Source organism: Mauremys mutica, chromosome 1 (assembly GCF_020497125.1).
Source record: "Mauremys mutica isolate MM-2020 ecotype Southern chromosome 1, ASM2049712v1, whole genome shotgun sequence".
Classification (NCBI taxonomy): domain Eukaryota; kingdom Metazoa; phylum Chordata; order Testudines; family Geoemydidae; genus Mauremys; species Mauremys mutica.
The window spans coordinates 266,702,831-266,713,511 of NC_059072.1; positions in this window are offsets into that span (position 1 = coordinate 266,702,831).

Sequence of the window (10,681 nt, forward strand, 5' to 3'; positions counted from 1 at the left end):
GGAGGGGCTCAGGCAGAGGATTGGGGTACAGGGGTGGGGCCAGGGATGAGGGGTTCACAGTGCAGGAGGGGGCTCAGGGCTGGGGCAGAGGGTTCGGGTGCAGGGGAGGTGAGGGCTCTGGCTGGGGGTGTGGGCTATGGGGTGGGGCGGCGCCAGGGATGAGGAGTTTGGGGTGCAGGAAGACTGCCCCCAGCTGGGGACAGAGAGGAAGACTCTCCCCCAGCCCTCCCGCAGATGGCAGCAGCGAGCTCCGGGAGAGGGGTTCCCTCCTCCCCCTCACTGGCAGTATACTCACCTCACACCACTGTCACTGCATGTGCTCCAAGGGCCCCTCTCAGGAGGTCCAAGAAGCCCCATCACGTCCCCTGTGGTCGGTGCGGGGAAGACTGCCATCACATGTGCACCTTCTCCTCTGCTGCTGCCCCTCAATGAAGCCTCACTGGAGTTGGGGGATGGGACTGCCCCTTGCCCAGCATGGGGCAGGAGTGGTGACTGCAGGTGGTGGGGGGGTCCCCTATGCTGGTGGAGGGTCCCGCTGGAAAAGGGAAGGGTCTGTCCATCCGAGGCGGAAGGGCAGGGTCAGGGTCAGCCTGCCCTGGCACTAGTGGTTGGGGGGGCGCTAGGACCCTGCTGCAGCAGTTGATGCCAGGAGCTGGCAGAGCACAGCACAGTGCAGAGCTGCAGGGGGCAGCCACCCGCTGCCCAGGGTGCAGGCAGGGACGTTTCGGGGAGGCACATGGGGGTGGCAGGTGGGACTGGGGGAGAGACCCATCCCGGAACATTGGTGGAGCCAGGCCCCTGTGCCCTGAATATTGCTGGATTCCTTAACTATTTTTTCTTAGAGGTTGAAGCTTGTTTAGCCTTTACCAGGACAGGTCTGAGGTTCAAGCAGTCTAATTAAAACACTTTTTTTTTTAATAATAAAAGAGTGAAACTGACATTAACATTAAAGAAACAGTTTGTAGGACATATTGAGCTCTGCATAGTTTCAGACTAATCTCATTAGGCTCAATTTAGGTTTCGATGCAGTGAATTACAAAAAATAACTTGCATCCGAAGAAGTGGGTATTCACCCACGAAAGCTCATGCTGCAAAAACATCTGTTAGTCTATAAGGTGCCACAGGATTCTTTGCTGCTTCTACAAAAAATAACTATTTTACTTGTGTAGAAAGTGCTTTCTTTTTCTTCCTAGGCCATTTAAGCCTCCCACCCTCTAACTTCTCATGATTCTCTTTGGCCAAACAAGTCTCACAGATTCCATATCTGGTTCAGGTGTTTTAAGTCTTCCCCCACTCTTGGATCCCAGTCTCTTGGAGGAGAGCTGGCTGTATTTTAAAGAATCCTTATTGAGGTTGCAAGAACAAACCATCCAGATGTCTAGAAAGAATAGTAAATATGGCAGGCAACCAGCTTGGCTTAAGAGTGAAATGCTTGCTGATCTTAAACACAGAAAAGAAGCTTAGAAGAAGTGGAAGATTGGACAAATGACCGGGGAGAAGTATAAAAATATTGCTGATGCTGAGGCATGCAGGAGTGAAATCAGGAAGGCCAAATCACACTTGGAGTTGCAGCTAGCAAGAGATGTTAAGAGTAACAAGAAGGATTTCTTCAGGTATGTTAGCAACAAGAAGGTCAAGGAAAGTGTGGGCCCCTTACTGAATGATGGAGGCAACCTAGTGACAGATGATGTGGAAAAAGCTCATGTACTCAATGCTTTTTTTGCTTCTGTCTTCACGAACAAGGTCAGCTCCCAAACTACTGCATTGGGCAGCACAGCTTGGGGAGGAGGTGACCATCCATCTGTGGAGAATGAAGTGGTTCAGGACTATTTTAAAAAGCTGGACAAGCACAAGTCCATGGGGCCGGATGCGCTGCATCTGAGAGTGCTAAAGGAGTTGGCGGATGTGATTGCAGAGCCATTAGCCATTATCTTTGAAAACTCATGGCAATCTGGGGAGGTCCCAGATGACTGGAAAAAGGCTAATGCAGTGCCCATCTTTAAAAAAGGGAAGAAGGAGGGTCCGGGAACTACAGGCCAGTCAGCCTCACCTCAGTCCCTGGAAAAATCATGGAGCAGGTCCTCAAGGAATCAATTCTGAAGCACTTAGAGGAGAGGAAAGTGATCAGGAACAGTCAGCATGGATTCACCAAGTCATGCCTGACTAACCTAATTGCCTTCTATGATGAGATAACTGGCTTTGTGGATGAGGAGAAAGCAGGGGATGTGTTATTCCTTGACTTTAGCAAAGCTTTTGATATGGTCTCCCACAGTATTCTTGCCGGCAAGTTAAAGAGGTATGGGCTGGATGAATGGATAATAAGGTGGATAGAAAGCTGTCTAGATCAGGGGTCGGCAACCGGTGGCTCGCGGCTCGCCAGGGTAAGCACCCTGGCGGGCCGGCCCGGTTTGTTTATCTGCCGCGTCGGCAAGTTCGGCCGATCGCGGCTCCCACTGGCTGCGGTTCGCGGTCCCAGGCCAATGCGGGAGGCAGGAAGCCACGGCCAGAACATCCCTCGGCTCGCGCCGCTTCCTGCCTCCCGCATTGGCCTGGGACCGCGAACTGCGGCCAGTGGGAGCCGCGATCGGCCGAACTTGCCGACGCGGCAGATAAACAAACCAGGCTGGCCTGCCAGGGTGCTTACCCTGGCGAGCCGCGAGCCACCGGTTGCCGACCCCTGGTCTAGATCGTCGGGCTCAATGGGTAGTGATCAATGGCTCCATGTCTAGTTGGCAGCTGATATCAAGTGCGTGCCCCAAAGGTTGGTCCTGGGGCCCATTTTGTTCAATATCTTCATTATTGATCTGGAGGATGGAGTGGACTACACCCTCAGCAAGTTTGCAGATGACACTAAACTAGGAGGAGTGTTAGATACGCTGGAGGGTAGGGATAGGATACAGAGAGACCTAGAAAATTAGAGGATTGGGCCAAAAGTAATCTGATGAGGTTCAACAAGGACAAGGGCATAGTCCTGCACTTAGGATGGAAGAATCCCATGCACTGTTACAGACTAGGGACTGAATGGCTAGGCAGCAGTTCTGCAGAAAAGGACCTAGGGGTTACAGTGGACGAGAAGCTGGATATGAGTCAACAGTGTGCCCTTGTTGCCAAGAAGGCTAACGGCATTTGGGGATATATAAGTAGGGACATTGCCAGCAGATCAAGGGATGTGATCATTCCCCTGTATTCGACATTGGTGAGGCCTCATCTGGAGTACTGTGTCCAGTTTTGGGCCCCACACTACAAGAAGGATGTGGAAGAATCGGGGAGTCCAGCAGAGGGCAACAAAAATGATTAGGGGGCTGGAGCACATGACTTATGAGGAGAGGCTGAGGGAACTGGGATTGTTTAGTCTGCAGAAGAGAAGAATGAGGGGGGATTTGATAGCTGCTTTCAACTACCTGAAAGGGGGTTCCAAAGAGGATGGAGCTAGACTGTTCTTAATGGTACTAGATGACAGAACAAGGAGTAATGGTCTCAAGTTGCAGTGGGGAAAATTTAGGTTGGATATTAGGAAAAACTTTTTCACTAGGAGGGTGGTGAAGCACTGGAATGGGTTACCTAGGGAGATGGTGGAATCTCCTTCCTTAGAGGTTTTTAAGGTCAGGCTTGAGAGAGCCTTTGCTGGGATAATTTAGTTGGGGATTGGTCCTGCTTTGAGCAGGGAGGGGGTTGGACTAGATGACCTCCGGAGGTCCCTTCCAACCCTGATATTCTATGATTCTTGGAGTGATTATTTTTTACATTGAAAATGTGACTCTATTCATGGTCATATCAGGCAAACTGGTGGAGTTTACATCAGCATTTTAACAACGTATTGTTTTGATTAGGTTTGCCATTTGTGTAATAGTCTCTGCTCTCTGTACAATGAGTTTTGTATCTTCTAATAACCTTCCCACCTGCACCCCCCACAAAGGTGTTTCAACATCTCAACATCGCCTCTCAAAAACTAGCATTCCAAATACCCCTCTGTTCTGGTCTACACCTTTGTTAGCCTAAGGATCAAAGTGTCTGGATCTAAGTTTGCATGTCAACTGACCCTGATTAGAGGTGTTAGAGTCAAACTCAGTGGGTTTTTAAAGCAACTGGTTTTAAAATGTTGTATAGTCTTCTCTTATCGGTATTTCTGGTCTATATCACATACAAGTTATTGATCAGTGCATCACACCTACTTTCTATGTAATATCAATAAATATAATATAATGTATACAAACTAATTACCATACACTTGTTTATAATTATCTTACTACTTATGATTAGTTATCATTAACATTAGTTAGTAAAATTTACACTTTGAGGGAAAAAACCCTAGCAAACAATATAATTTATTGTTTTTTTTGCTTGTAGTACAAAGAATTCCTTCCACCAGTGAGGAGTGGATGGGGTAACATAATGAGAAGGTAAACAGTATTAAACTCCAATAATATAATCTTTTGCTAGAGGATAAGATGTCAGAGGAGTTTTGTTGTGGAGCTTTCTCACAGTTGTACTATGTCTACAGTGAGAGAAAGAAGAAACAATTGATGGATTACCAAACAAAGTAAGGCAAGGAAAAGTTGATAAAGCAACTGCTGACTGTGTAGATCAGGGGCTGGCAAACTTTTTGGCCTGAGGCCTACATCGGGTTTCCAAAATTGTATGGAGGGCCAGTTAGCGGAGGCTGTGCCTCTCCAAACAGCCAGGCATGGCCTGTCCCCATCCCGTATCCGACCCCTCCTGCTTCTCGCTCCCTGATGGCCCAGCCCCGGGGACTCCTGCCCCATCCAACCCCCCGTTCCCTGTCCCCTGACAGTCCCCAGAACCCCCACCCCTGAGTGCCACCTGCCACCCCATCCAACCCCTCCTCTCATTCCTGACTGCCCCCCCGGGACCCCTGCCCCATCCAACCATCCCTTCTCCCTGACCACCCCCAGAACCTCTGCCCCTGACTGCCCCCCACCGCTCCATCCAACCCCTCCTCTCATTCCTGACTGTCCCCCGGGAACCCCTGCCCCATCCAACCACCCCTTCTCCCTGTCTCCTGACTGCCCCCAGAACCCCTGCCCCTAGAGTGACCAGACAGCAAATGTGAAAAATCAGGACAGGGGCTGAGGGTTATAGGAGCCTATATAAGAAAAAGACCCCAAAATCGTGACTGTTCCTATAAAATCAGGACATCTGGTCACCCTACCTGCCCCTGACTGCCCCCCGCCGCCCCATCCAACCCCCCCTCTCCTTCCTGACTGCCCCCTGGGAACTCCTGCCCTCATTCAACCCCCTGTTCCCTGCCTTCTGACTGCCCCGACCCCATCCACACTGCTGCCCCCTGACCATCACCCCAAACTCCCCTGCCCTCTATCCAACCCCCCTGCTCCCTGCCCCCTTACCACACTGCCTGGAGCATGGTGGCTGGTGGCACTACAGCCGCGCTGCCCAGAGCACCAGGACAGGCAGTCATGCCGCCTGGCTGGAGCCAGCCACGCCACCGCGCATAGGGTGACCAGACAGCAAATGTGAAAAATTGGGACAGGGGGTGGGGGTAATAGGAGCCTATATAAGAAAAAGACCCAAAAATCGGGACTGTCCTTATAAAATTGTGACATCTGGTCACTCTAACCGTGCAGCACAGAGCACCAGGTCAGGCCCCAGTTCTGCAGCTGTGCTGCCCCAGGAGCTCGCAGTCCCGCCGCCCAGAGCATTGCGCCAGTGGCAGAGTGAGCTGAGGCCACAGGGGAGGGGGAACAGCAGGGGAAGGGCCCAGGAACACCGCCAGCTTTTTTGGCGCCCTAGGCGGTGGAAGGTCTCACCCTCGAAATGGCACCCCCGACAGAGGCGGCGGAAGCTCCCGCCCCTGAAATACCATCTACGACTGGGGCGGCTGAAGATCTGGCCGCCGTGGTCACCGCCCCCCAAATGTTAGTGCCCTAGGCAACCACCTAGGTTGCCTAATGGGTTGCCCCTGGCCCTGGAAGGGCCAGGGGCGAGCATCCCAGGGCAGGAACTCAGGGGCCAGGCAGGAGGGTCCCGCAAGCCATAGTTTGCCCCCCTCTGGTGTAAATCCTATTAGTAGGTGAAAAAGTCATCTTAACCAAATTATACTACACATTGAAAATTCCTGAAAATTGCTCTTGTAACAGTCAGCTAGCAAGATATTTAGCGATCAGCACACCTTTGATAATCGCTGTAACGGAGTAGTGCTTGTCTGAAGTTGAAGAATGCCACTAATGGTAAATGAGGGCAATCTATGAGCAGCTTACATTATATGTAATGGAAGTTTTCATGGGATCGGATACATTAGTTCTGAACCTCTTAGTTCATGAAGTTTAATTAGAGCTGTGTCTTCCCCAGCATTCTTATTATTCTCATGATAACACTGGGTTGAAATGGTTAAAAATGTCGATGAATAATAAATGAGTGATCTCACTTTACAGCAAGAACATTTTAGTCAGACTGACAATGAGGCCTGATTGAAGAGCTCTGTAAATATTTTTTAAATTCCTTTTTCTTTAAGATAAGTGAAAGGTGCGAGAAGTCAGACACTAGAAACATACCTGAAAGTTGCCTTCTCAGTTGTCTGCGTTCTTTGAAATGCAGAATGATTTTCCTGTAGTTCAGTTCTGTCATTTCCTGCTAAAATGGCAATCTCAAGATTCTTTAAATAATGTTATTTTTTATGTTAAATAAGCAGTGTTTTTGAAATGTCAGTTTAGTTATTTGAAAAACAAAATTAAGTGATGATGAACTTTTATTCTTTAAAAGCATAATTGCTCTGCTGTATGTGGATGCTGGGCTCAGATCCCAAGTACTGGAAGGTCAGATTGGGAATATATCCACTGAGGTCAGGTTTACACTAAAAACTTTTGCTCACATACCAGCGTTGGTTAGGATTGTGATTTCTGTGATATTTCCAAGGCCGGGGGGGGAAGTGGGGCAATTTGCCCCAGGCCCTGGGCCCTGCAGGGCCCCCCACAAGAATATAGTATTTTATAGTATTGCATTTTTTGATTATGGAAGGGGCCCCCAAAATTGCTTTGCCCCAGGCCCCCTGAATCCTCTGGGTGGCCCTGGATATTTCTATATCAGCAAAAGCCCTTGTGTAGATGCAGTCATACTGGTATAAAAAGGCTTCTGCTGTAATAGCTTATTTCACTCAGGGAACTGCTACAGGTAACCTGGCAAAAAACACTTTTTTTTGCCAGTATATGCTGCATATACACACTAGGAGAGTTTGCCAGCAAATAGCTATATTGTGTAGACTATACTTCAGATTGTGGAAGAACAGCCCCCAATGATTTTAAAGGTTAAACTCTATTGTTGTTCTATTGTTTTCTAAAGCAGTAAAACCTGGAGGCGAGTTGAATTGTTTGAATTATTGGGTGCCTTTCAAAGGACAATGATATGACCTACATTTGCAAAGATGACAAAGAGTTTGTAAATCCTCAGCTACACAATGACTAATACGTACTCAAAGCCTGTTTGGGAAGTCTTAAGGAGGAACTTTGGTTTTGTTCTGAATGAAAATGGATTTTCCACAAGTTTACCAGTAGGTGGCATTTTTGGAGCAGTCAAAAGTGTTATTTGACCTGTAACAGTTAGGCAGTAGACTGATTTGATACAGCCAATGCTTCACAGTGACGGTGTGGCAAATACTATGGATAATTTTAGTTCAAATAATAATGGTTCAACTTTTCAAGGATTTTATGGCATATTTCTTTTTTAACTTGATGATATCTTCATTACAGCTATTGACAAAGATAATTATATGAAAAATTTGGAAGCCATCTACCAAAGGTTCCAGCTTCAGTATTCACTGTGGAAAGCTGCTATGGAGAGAAAAATTTAAAAAAAATGAAGGTTTGAGGTATACAGTACAAGGAATGCAGAGATCCCTCTGTGCTCTCATATATGAATGTGTTTTATTGTTGTTTTTAGTGATTTCATATTGACGTACCACTTGTACAAGTGTATTATTTTTGCACTGTGCAGACAATAGGCATGTTGTGTGGGGGAAAACATCCTTGTATTTTGCTGGAGCAATGGTTGAAAGCAAATCCACGCTCTAAGTGGAGATGGACAAAGTTTTTCCAACAAAACTTATTAAAGCCAAAAAGGCAGCAAGCAGATTTGGCAACTCTTGCCAAACTGTTTCAGTTTAAAAAAATCCTTAATAATAATAATAGTTCAAAAATGTTTTATTTTTCAATTTAAAAAAATGTTGTTTAAAAATTCTTTAATTTTTATTTAAAAAGTTAATAAATGCTCAAAACTGAGGTAAACAAGTAAATTAATGAATATAAAACGTAACAATTCAAACAAGAATTTCACTATTCCAGTGTGCTGGGATTGTGAAAAAGTATTTAAAGTACAGATTAAATTTAAACTATGAAATGATCAAGACATGATTTAATATATTCATGATACCTATAAAATTGTTAGTCATTCATCTAACTTAAAATAAATAGCAAAGATAATACATTGAATTATTATAGTAACTTGACTCCAAGGATCTCAAAATGCTTCACAAACATTAAAAAAATTAGATTCCCAACACCCTTGTGAGGTAGGTATTATCTCTATTTTGCAGTTGAGGAACTGAAGCACACTAAGGCTAAATCACAAAATGTCAGAACTTAAATAGAATGTTGATCTCCTGTTCCTCAAACACCTGCCCATACCTTTAGTTTTGAAAGAAGTTAAGTTCTCTTTTAACGTCCCTACCACCTTCTACTATTTTGTCACAATAGCTGTGTGATGCACCAAGGCATGGTTACAGGCTGTTATTTCTGAAGAGTCCTAACTCCTAACAGCTCCTCCCTGTTCTTAGTCATTAGCATGGGCGGCAGATGAAGCTTCCCCTGGGGACTCTAGCCCCTTGCCCCACCTCTTCCAGCCAAGGCCCCATCCCCATTCCCTGCTCTCGGCCCCCCGCTTTGGCCCTGGCTGGAATGTGGCGGGGGCTGAGGGCTCGGCCCCTCTCCCATATTGCCCTGGCTGGTGTGCAGGGAGGGTAGGGGGACTGAGAGCTTGGCCCTAGCTGGGACTGCAGAGGAGCTCTCTGTCCTCGGAATCCAGAGCAACCAAGGTGGATTTGATTTAAATTATGCTTTAAATCACTAGTCAGGAAAGCTCGATTTAATCATGGATTTCTACATAAAAGTACATGCTTCTTGGTTTTTATAACCTTAATACATATTCTTCACAACTCAGATAAATGTAGGTTTCATTTTTAGAAGGTACACACTATACATTTTAAAGTGATTTATTTTGAAAACTTTTCAGATAGTTTTACAGCTACATCAAAAAATGAATGATTGTTTGGTTATTTCATTTACCAAAGATAATTGAAGCAAATATTTATGAAGTCATTGGGAGGTGAACTATCTCCAATTCCACAGGTTAATCATTAATATTTGGAGGATTTTCTTGCTATGCTGTATTAGGAGGAAAACATCACCAGACAGACAGTTAAATTGTTTTATTTAACTAAAACAACAATGTTATATATTCTGGATTTTTTTCTTCAGCAACAAACATATAATATTTTAACAAAACAAGCATATGAATTTTTGAATTTAGTTAAAAACATTCACTTTTTTAAAATCAGGTTTATTTTTGTTAAAATTGTTTTTAACTAAAATAGTTAAATGAAATTAAAAAACATTAAATCGACTATGTCAGCCAGGTCAACATGAGAAATTTAAAATATTGGCTTCTGCAGCTAACTCAGTTGTCTTCACCTTCATTTTCCTGTTTGTTCATAATCTGGAAAAGAAAAACAAGCTTTCCTGCTTTTTCAATTTGGAATGAATTAGTCCAAAAGAAGAAAATATTCTTTCTACACTGGCAGAAGAAGCTACTGCTATTAAAAGTGAGATTATCACTTCAACAGTCTCTCAATCCAAGTGCTTAAGTGACTTCCACCAGTTCACTGGCATGACTTTCTTTAAAATATCATCAGCAAACATATATTTCTTGAATGGTTCACCCTTAGCTCTGAAGTTTATTATAGTTAGCATTATGGAGGGATGATTGCTGGATGTCCATGTCAGAGCCAACTCCTGTTCTTCAGCAGTTAAGTTTTGATCCTGGTACTGAGTACTGAGAATATTTACAAGAAAATGAGCTGGAGATAGTGTTTGTCCCATTCGTTTTTTTAATGTTTGTAATTTAACTCTGGTATTGCATATTTCTCTTTTTAAGATCTCACTCAGTTCCTTCCAAATTTCAGCAGCATCAGCAATAAAACAGTATCAGAGAGGTAACCGTGTTAGTCTGGTTCTGTAAAAGCAGCAAACAATCCTGTGGCACCTTATAGACTAACAGATGTTTTGCAGCATGAGTTTTCGTGGGTGAATACCCACTTCGTCGGATGCAAGAGTGGAAATTTCCAGGGGCAGGTAAATATAAGCAAGCAAAAAGCAAGCTAGAGATAACGAGGTTAGATCAATCAGGGAGGATGAGGCCCTGTTCTAGCAGTTGAGGTGTGAAAACCAAGGGAGGAGAAACTGGTTCTGTAGTTGGCAAGCCATTCACAGTCTTTGTTTAATCCTAAACTGATGGTGTCAAATTTGCAAATGAACTGAAGCTCAGCAGTTTCTCTTAGAAGTCTGGTCCTAAAGTTTTTTTTGCTGGAGGATGGCCACCTTAAGATCTGCTATTGTGTGGCCAGGGAGGTTGAAGTGTTCTCCTACAGGTTTTTGTA